This window comes from Gigantopelta aegis, chromosome 8, assembly GCF_016097555.1.
Source record: "Gigantopelta aegis isolate Gae_Host chromosome 8, Gae_host_genome, whole genome shotgun sequence".
In the NCBI taxonomy this organism is placed as follows: domain Eukaryota; kingdom Metazoa; phylum Mollusca; class Gastropoda; order Neomphalida; family Peltospiridae; genus Gigantopelta; species Gigantopelta aegis.
Window position 1 is genome coordinate 33,569,434 of NC_054706.1, and position 10,898 is coordinate 33,580,331.

Genomic DNA, 10,898 nt, shown 5'->3' on the forward strand with positions numbered 1-10,898 from the left:
TTCTGGACTTTTTTATGCAATGCCTCAAGTTATTGAACTGAAAGTTTGTGTACACATTAATCATGTTCTGTACTCTTCTTACCTACATATTAAGTAAGTAGTAATAATAATAATACATTAAAAGAAACTGTTATCTCTTTTTTGCAGGCATATAATTCTTTGTTTTTCTAGGCTAACATTAGTAAATTGAAACTTTGGCATGGTTCCAGCACTTGTCTATTTCCTGGTAGGCTAATGATCAATATATAGAGATTATAACATGAGAGTGAGGATCTTATGAAAGGTGTTTGTGAATTGTGTTTCCTGGTAATGATCAATAATACCTTTTATGTCAGTAACATTGGCATGGCTCCAAGTTCTATTTCCAAGAAAAATAATGCAAGCTACTTTCAGTTTTAAGTTGTCAGTTATCAGTTTATGGTTATGGGCAGTTCCATAGTACTTTAGGTAAGCCAGAATATTTTGAAATGCATTTTTGTGAAACTGGTGTGATATTATTTGAAAGTTTGTGATATGTACTATGTAGGTCTAGTATCACAAAACAATTAATCTCTTTTAAACTGATATATTGTCATTTATAATCGCCTGATATATAACTAGTGCACATCATAATATTTATGAAAGGTACTATTGAAACATTCATCAATATATTTGTTATAAATATATAAGCATGTGACAAGTTTCTGCAGTACTGTCATGAAGTGGCCATATTTGTTATGCCATTCTCCAGTTTGTATTTGAGAGTAATTTAGTAGCAAGTAATTAGTAGAATTAGTTTACATCAGAATGTGTTGGTCTTATATAAAATGTGCAGGGGAGACTGAGGCATGTAGTGGGGAACTGTTTTCAAATGTTGCAATGATATCTCAATACTAATTTTACCTTAGAAGCTCTTTTGTTATGTCAGACAGTAGCATAAGAGACTCATTATGTGTTTTAGAAATTATTTCAACATATTTTTGTTGTGTGCAGTTTATCCATGCCTGAAGCACATCGAGATACAGGGGGTGGGCGGTGACATAATACATGTACAGTGAAACTCATTATGTGTTTTAGAAATTATTTCAACATATTATGGTTGTGTGCAGTTTACCCATGCCTGAAGCACATCGAGATACAGGGGGTGGGCGGTGACATAATACATGTACAGTGAAACTCATTATGTGTTTTAAAAATTATTTCAACATATTATGGTTGTGTGCAGTTTACCCATGCCTGAAGCACATCGAGATACAGGGGGTGGACTGAGACGTAATACGTGTACAGTGAAACTCATTATGTGTTTTAGAAATTATTTCAACATATTTTTGTTGTGTGCAGTTTACCCATGCCTGAAGCACATCGAGATACAGGGGGTGGACTGAGACGTAATACGTGTACAGTGAAACTCATTATGTGTTTTAGAAATTATTTCAACATATTATGGTTGTGTGCAGTTTACCCATGCCTGAAGCACATCGAGATACAGGGGGTGGGCGGTGACATAATACATGTACAGTGAAACTCATTATGTGTTTTAGAAATTATTTCAACATATGGTTGTGTGCAGTTTACCCATGCCTGAAGCACATCGAGATACAGGGGGTGGACTGAGACGTAATACGTGTACAGTGAAACTCATTATGTGTTTTAGAAATTATTTCAACATATTTTTGTTGTGTGCAGTTTACCCATGCCTGAAGCACATCGAGATACAGGGGGTGGACTGAGACGTAATACGTGTACAGTGAAACTCATTATGTGTTTTAGAAATTATTTCAACATATTTTTGTTGTGTGCAGTTTACCCATGCCTGAAGCACATCGAGACACAGGGGGTGGACTGAGACGTAATATGTGTACAGTGAAACTCATTATGTGTTTTAGAAATGATTTCAACATATTTTTGTTGTGTGCAGTTTACCCATGCCTGAAGCACATCGAGACACAGGGGGTGGACTGAGACGTAATACGTGTACAGTGAAACTCATTATGTGTTTTAGAAATTATTTCAACATATTTTTGTTGTGTGCAGTTTACCCATGCCTGAAGCACATCGAGATATAGGGGGTGGGCGGTGACATAATACCTGTACAGTGAAACTCATTATGTGTTTTAGAAATTATTTCAACATATTTTTGTTGTGTGCAGTTTACCCATGCCTGAAGCACATCGAGATACAGGGGGTGGACTGAGACGTAATACGTGTACAGTGAAACTCATTATGTGTTTTAGAAATTATTTCAACATATTGTGGTTGTGTGCAGTTTACCCATGCCTGAAGCACATCGAAATACAGGGGGTGGACTGAGACGTAATATGTGTACAGTGAAACTCATTATGTGTTTTAGAAATTATTTCAACATATTTTTGTTGTGTGCAGTTTACCCATGCCTGAAGCACATCGAGATATAGGGGGTGGGCGGTGACATAATACCTGTACAGTGAAACTCATTATGTGTTTTAGAAATTATTTCAACATATTTTTGTTGTGTGCAGTTTATCCATGCCTGAAGCACATCGAGATACAGGGGGTGGACTGAGACGTAATACGTGTACAGTGAAACTCATTATGTGTTTTAGAAATTATTTCAACATATTGTGGTTGTGTGCAGTTTACCCATGCCTGAAGCACATCGAAATACAGGGGGTGGACTGAGACGTAATATGTGTACAGTGAAACTCATTATGTGTTTTAGAAATTATTTCAACATATTTTTGTTGTGTGCAGTTTACCCATGCCTGAAGCACATCGAGATACAGGGGGTGGGCGGTGACGTAATACATGTACAGTGAAACTCATCTAAACCGAACCCTCTTTAAACTAGAATTCTCTCGAAACTGGACATTTTTTAAAAGTTAATTTTTTTAATATCAGTGCAGAACAGAACCACTCTAAACCAGATACCTCTTAATACCAGACTTTTTGCTTGGTCTCGTGGGTGTCCGGTTTAGAGGGTTTTTACTGAACTATATACTCGCATAAAATGGTCTTAAGCAAAGTGCTAAGTTTTTAAATGGTTGTAATTTTATAAAGAATTGTGCAAATTGTCCGAATAGTGTTTCTGAATAACTAAAAATAAAAGTTCTTGCTTGGTATAAAATGGTCTTAAGCAAAGTGCTGAGTTTTTAAATGGTTGTAATTTTATAAAGATGATGACATCAACATAATTGTGCAAATCGTCCGAATAGTGTTTCTGAATAACTAAAAATAAGTTCTTGAAAAAGATTAGATTTTTCCTTCATTACCGTTAAATAGAGAACAATACATGAGTGGCCGTTGTTGTTTTAAAATGTATCTAACAGATATGAATGTATTATTCTATTTCTTACATATCCTCAAAAACCAGGTGTTAAGCAACTTTTAACATCTTTATCGACTGAAAGATATTTACAACCCTTTACACTTGTAGCTGACTTACGCATCACAGACACAAGATTGCCAGGTTAACTATATTTCACAGTGTAATTGATTTCCACTGTACTGGTTTTTTATTGAACAGATGGCATTGGTGATCTGGGGGAAAAAAAGAAAAATATCTGGGGCTTTTAACTCGAAACAGTCGCAAGGGCCTACTAAACTTACGGTAGTCGGAAAGCAATACTAAAAAGTTAGGTGTGTAACACGAACCACTTGTAATTTTACTCCTCACTCAGGACAGGCGTAAATTTCCAGATTTACGACAAAATTTAGTTCTACTCCAGACCAGTCGTAGTATGGACGTAACATTAGTTTTTGTGATTAAACAGGCGAAGGGTGGTATGAATCTAACCCTAATCATGTTAGGTAATAGGGTTTAACATTTAGAACAAGCTGTTGTAGCACACACCTGTCATGGGTGCAGGTGTCGGCTCTCGTCTGCTCCTCCGTCCAGGTCAGGAAGGTGTTGGGGGTGGGTAGAAGAGGGGATTGCCCGCGCTGGCATGTTGAAGGGAGTACAAGCAGCCCGACCGGGGTCGGAAGCGGGCGAGGTTGGTGGTTTTGGTGCTATTGAATTTGTAAATGTCCCATGGGATTATAGTGAAATAGTTAAACCGGCCTCGGTGGCGTCGTGGTTAGGCCATTGGTCTACAGGGTGGTAGGTACTGGGTTCGGATCCCAGTCGAGGCATGGGATTTTTAATCCAGATACCGACTCCAAACCCAGAGTGAGTTCTCCGCAAGGCTCAATGGGTAGGTGTAAACCACTTGCATCGACCAGTGATCCATAACTGGTTCAACAAAGGCCATGGTTTGTGCTATCCTGCCTGTGGGAAGCGCAAATAAAAGATCCCTTGCTGCCTGTCGTAAAAAGAGCAGCAGCCTATGTGGCGACAGTGTCAGAATGACGATATGTTTGACGTCCAATAGCCAATGATAAGATAAAAAAATTCAATGTGTTCTAGTGGCGTCGTTAAATAAAGCAAACTTTACTTTTTTTATAGTGAAATAGAAACTGTTGCATAATTTTGTGAAGGTAATTTGGACACATAATTGGTTGAATGCTAACTCGTTGGTGGAACCTTGCCTCCATGGAGGCTGTGGTGGTTTGACTCCCATAGGTGCCCTTTTTTAGTCCTTAGAAGAACTCTGTCCTTGAGGGACCGTTTTCAGACTGTTTGGAGAAAGGCACTGTCGGTTGGTGGGAGGCACCCTATGGAAGTATTGCTGAAAGTCCTTAGATGGTAATTTATGTCCTCAATGTTGGTCTGCTAACCCTAATGTTAACTAGATTATTATAGGCCAAGCATTACTGAATTGTTTGCGATATTAGATTATCTTAGACAACAAATGCATTGATCGCAATTGCTATATGCCCCTGCATCTGTAATTATAGTCTTATGTTATCTACGTGATTTGTAATTTATTTAACGACACCTCAGCACATTTTATAAACTACTACTATTTGATGTCTAACATGGTTATTTCAACATTTTGGGACGCGAGATGTGGAGGGAGAGAGAGCGAGGGGGACCTTTCAAAAGTAAGCACGCGACTTTTATATGTACTTTCTCATAGATATAGCAGTATATACCACAGCTTTTGACATATCAGTCGTGGGTCACTAAATGGGAAGGAAAAGATTTAAATAAATACACCAAGGGCAATCGATTCTGCTTTGACACATCGCTCCTCCGCATCCACCCGTCTGTTGTCAGTACATGTTACAAACATTTTCTATGGATCTCATTGGTGGAAACAAGGGAATCCCCTTGTCGTAAGTGTATAGGTCTTTCGAGTTACAGTCATTTTCCTCTAGCTTTGCGTTTGGTTTACGCCAAAGCTACGTGTGTTTTGGGTTACACTACAAAACTCTTCCCTCGACTGTCGTGGTGACCACGTAACACAAAAATATTTACGACTGCTTCGAGTTACAAGCCCCTGGGACCTAATTCACAAAGGTCTCTTAGGCTCTGTTAGACAAGTCTTTTAGCATTGCACTGCGAGCTCACAAAGTTGTGAGAGTTTAGTGAATTAGGCCCCAGGTTACCAATGCCATACGTCCAGCCAGTCATATGTCTTGAAAGTTTTAACATGTACATCAAAATAACGCATGGTGTTCTCACCAACGGGTGTGTAAGAAACATATATCTGATGCAATACATATACAAGAACTTTTTTCAATGAATGAATATATATATATATATACCCTTCAAAAAAAGTAGGGGGACCTGAATATCAACTATTAGACCGAACATACGTTTTGACTGCAGACATCATAGTAAAGAACATTCAGGTCTGTTTATCAAAACACCGAAATTCATTCCATAGTTTGCACGTGCATCACATCATTTGTATTGTTTGAATTTGTGATTTACTGATAAAAAAACGTCAACTTTCAAATTTCCCTTTTGACCCCAATCGTCCTTCATGATCTTTGGTGGTCATAAAACCTACTGTAATATTGAACTACTGGTTGTAATGTTTGCCCAATTAATTCACTATTATCATATAACCATTCCCCACAGCTAATATACCTTACAATGTTGTCAATAGTAAATTCTTATTAGAGTTCCCCTACTTTTTTGAAGAGTATATGTTTAATCGATTACATTGCTAAGGTAATCGTAATCAGCGATTAATTTCATGATTACTCAGACTTACCAAACCCCTTTAAGGGCTCGAACTTAAGAATTTGTCTCCCACCCCAATTTAATTGGCGTATATCGCGTTTTGATAAAAAAAAAACGGGATTTACCCAATACATTTTCATAAGGATCAATCACGTTTTGCAGAAAATCAGCGGGCCTACGATTAGCCCTTACTGACATACAATAATGGCTTTAACTAAAAACTAGAAAGAAAATGGTTTATATCGCGTTTTGTGCCTGAACTCTTCATATATATATATATATATATATATATATATCGAGGGGTTAGTGCCAGCACCCATTATATGGTGAATTATACAAAAATTAGTTAATCACCTTGTTATCATCGTGGGAATGCGTACTATCATTTCACAATGTCTCATTCAAACCAATCATTTAGTTATGCTTTTATACAAGAGAACCCAAACCAATTATCTTTTATGTCCATTTTTACAAAAGGGCAAAACCATGTTTTCAGCACTACCTTATTCTGTCTCTCTAGAATTTTGTAGTATTACCCATAGCTGACAGACATAACACGTTAGCTCACAACACTGGATTGTTGTGTAGTCAGGGCAAAATACAGTTTAACCCCCAAAAAATTGCTACAAAAGATTTTTCAATTGATTCTGTTAGGTTTTAGTGTACTTTTTAACATACTAAAAGTTTACCAAAACCGGAGCACCGGAAAAGTGTTTTTTTCAAGATGGCATCCAAGATGGCCGCCAAAACCTCAGAATGGCCATAAGTCTGTAACTATCAACTCAATTTTGATGATCTTGGTGTCTATCCCTAGGTTTTCGGGGGCAAGGAACACATTGAGACCATAAAGAATGACACTGGAAATCCAATATGGCGTCCAACATGGCCGCCGGCACCTCCGCATATAGCCAACTGTTCACTCAAAGTTGATGATCTTTGTGTCTATCCCCAGGTTTTCGGGGGCAAGGTACACATTAAGACCACTTTGGATGTCACTGAGCTATTGCATCATTATGAAATTCAATTCATGACCATTAACCATATACCATCACCTATTGCACAATCATTTTTGTCCACAGAATCAGTTTTAGAGTGTTAAATTTTGAGTGTCATCCTCCCCCTCCTCAATATCAATCTCTTGAGTGTTGTTGGGATTATCACAGTTTTCAGTTTGGCATGGGCCACATGCTGCAGTACAAGGAAGTCTATAGCGTCTGCAGCTGCATCGGGAGGATTTGCATCCTGCTGAACAGTTACAATGAATAACTTTGAGAAGTTCGTCAGGAGCAGCGTTCTTCCCCGTCATGACTGGAATCAACTGATGGCTTTCCTTCCTCCATCCCCAATCTGTGGGATTTATGTCATTTGCCATGCCCATCCACACCATAATTTGGTAGTACACACGTAGGCTATGGAATGTTGTTGCAGGGGAAGTTGGGGGAAGCCTTTCAGGGGTGACAAATGCTTTAGCAGTTGCCACTTTCTTAGTGAAAATGATATGGCGCAGTGATGATAGTGTATCCTTAGACTTGCCGCCAAAGAGATCAACCATCAGGTCCTTGCCCAGTTCTGATATGTCCTCCTGAGATCTATTTTGAAGAGTGAATGCACTAGCACAGGACTTCATGACAGGATAAGATTTCACTAATTTCTGGAAAGCTAACTTTTTTCCGATGCCAAAAATCCTTGAGGTTGAATCACAACCCGTGTAGGCATGAATAAAGAGCAACTCATTGCAAACATCGTCTCCTAAGGTTTCTTTCAACAGGGTAATGTTATACACTTTGTGTTCTTTTGACTGCTTGTTGGCGTCAGAACGGAAATAGATGACCTCATTATCTGTTCTGGAGTAGTGTAGGAGCAGGATTAGCAAATCTGTATCCTCGCCAACCAACGTTGTGGTGCAATGACGGAAGCGTTCAACAGTGGCCTTAACGATATCAACGTCCGCATCCCCTGGTGACTGAATGACATGGCATCCTCTTTTAGTCAGTGCTGTGCTGATGAGAGCAATCATATCTGCCTTGTTTTTGTCACAAGACAAGAAGTCTTCCTTTTTGCCTGAAAACTAACAATGGGGTGCGTGTTTTTCCCCCGTCTCTGATGCGTGTTGTCCTTTATAGAGGGACCTTCATCATAGCCATCAAACACCACTGTCGCTTGTCCGTAATGTCTTAGAGTGAAGTCTGCATAAGACTCCGCTATTGCACCATATGAGTCACCTTTCTTCCACGGTAAACGATCAAGCATGTAACAATCTGTTTCAGGAATAGAGTTCATCACCGCCTCACTTGATAAGTCTGTAGCATGGTCTCGAATTGCCTGAGCAAGTTGAGGTTTATCCGCTTTTCGTAGAATGTTCTCGGTCTCAAAGAGGGCTGGAGGGAAGGGGCTTAGTTCATAACTCAAAACCACATCAAGGGAAAGATCTCCTGACCTTGACACCACAAGGAAACGCTGGAAGAGAAGAGCAGGATCAATGGTGCGATCAGGAGCAATCTTCACAGCAGAGATATTTTCAAGGGTTTTAGCTCGGTCCTTCCGCTTGAATTTGTAGGTAAATGCCGACTTTGCGATCATATCTTCAATGATCTTGTTCCCAACCGATTCGAAGTGATGCACATTCACATCTGGCCCAGCCACTATCCCGTTGACGATATTTCTCAGAGTAGGATCAGAAGTGAATGGTGAGCAGGCAGCAAGCTTTAGCTGAATTTTCTCAAGATCAGATGCATCTCTTTTGATGCGCGCTTCCGATGAGTCCTTGTGTTGTGGACTTGTACTGTAGGTTAGTTCCGTGAAGTCCTGCATTGCACAGTTATATTCTGAGGTGACGGGTGCAGACAGTGTCCAAAGGTTTCTGAGGTCCTCGGTCATCACACTCCCTCGAGTTAGACCACCAGTGCTCTTAAGAGACCTCATCAGTGTTTGTTCTATAATGAGATCACTACTAAGTCCTGCCCAGCATTGATTGCTCTGACGAACAACGTGGAAACCGTCAAGAAACCTTCTATAAACATCTGGGTGTTTATCCTCAAGGTTGCTCATTTCTTGCAGATAATAATGAGCAGATCGTAAGTAATTAAAATGGCCAGCGGCGGCAAACACAGGCAAGCAATCTGAAACAGCCTGCAAATGCATGAGCCAAGACCCAATGCGATCCGCCTTGATCAACATTCTTGCCATTTCAACCATACGCTGATAATTCAGCCACAACTGGCTAGTCTTTGAGTTCTGAACAAGTTCAGATTTCTTCTTCTCCATTTCTGTCTCGAGTTGGGTCAAAACCTCAGAATGAGCAGCACTTTCTAGCGTCGTCTCTCTGATAAGAAGGGAGGAGTACAACTCCTCAGCTTGATCCAACAGTGTCACAATCTCAGGATCGTCTTTGGCCATTTCTGATAAAAGCAGGCTGTGCAGGCATTTGTCAATGAGAAGATGGCCACGTATAGCCCTCTGGACCGCTTTTCCTGACATCATATGCACAACAGCATTCTCTCCATATACAGTTTCAAGGATGTTTTTCAGACCTGTTCTCTCCATGACTGTTCCAATAGCCCCCAGCAAGTTCATAAGAGTATGGAAACACCCTAACAAGAGAACAATTCCTTTAAGATGACTATTTTGTGGTGCGTCAATGATTATTTCAGCAGCTTTCCAGTACACAGGCTGGTAAAAAGTTACAATAGTGGGAAGCCTGTCCTTCATCGCAAGGTTGCAAACAAATTCCAATGTAGACAGAATGCATGATTTTTCTCCGGAGTACATATTGATCATAGGCAAGAATGCAACTGAGGACTGCCCAGGGTGCTGGCTCCCCTGATGCAGGATGTGCATCATTCCCTGCCAGTTCGGTGTTGACTCTTTGAAGCAGAGGGAGACCTCCCACAGAATATCAATCCTGTCACAGTCAACAAATCTCGGAAGATCCTCGAAGACTACCTCATGACAAGCATGCTTTGCAAACCTATACTCTAAGATAGGAATTTTTGTCTTGTTTTCAGTTTTTAGTTCGGAGATGTGTCTTCGGGGAATAAGACGGTTCATCTGTTTTCCAGGGGTGACAGCGGCTATTACGCCCATGCCGTGAAATGTCCCTTCGCCGTCAATAGTGATAATGTTATGATCAACATTATCGGCGGCAAAGAGGACAGACGTCTCCAGCAAATCTACATCACCACCTAGGACATCGGGTTCCACACAATCCGCCGCATTTTTTTCAAATCTTAGCATTTCTGCGTATGAGCTACAGAATCCCATTTCATGAAGAGTATCCACAATAAACTTCGAACGATACAGATGATGGGTTTGCACAGCAAGTCCCACTTGTAACGGTGCAAGGACAGCTCGTGGGCGAACCGCCTGAATTATGGCTTGTGTCTTTCCCAACGAACAATGTGTCCAGTGCTGTGCGCAGACTAGCCGGGATGAATGAAAGGGCCAAATCAAGCTTTAAATCCTGACTACTTGGATACTGATTTGTCATGGTAGAAACCTGAGATTTGATATCACTTTTTATTAATCTAGCAGCAGTTTCAATTATAGCACGTTTTGGGGACTCTTCATCACCTTCCTGACACTTTTGCATATAGTATGATCTCAGAATCTGTGATGTTTGTTCTCTCATCTTAACAATATCGTCTAAGCCTTCCCCTTCAGAAAAATGAATCAAGTCCTTAAAGCGTTCTTTAAGACGCTTTTTCAGGCGCCAGTTATCATATGGTTCAGAATAAGGATTAGAAAGAAATCCTTTCATTTTGAGCCTCAAAGATGTAACAGATAGTTGGTCCTCACTGTTCAGTTCTAGGTAAGAACATATTTTCTGAAATGCCTCCTCCTTATCTTCATCTCTAGGTCGACCAGCCCT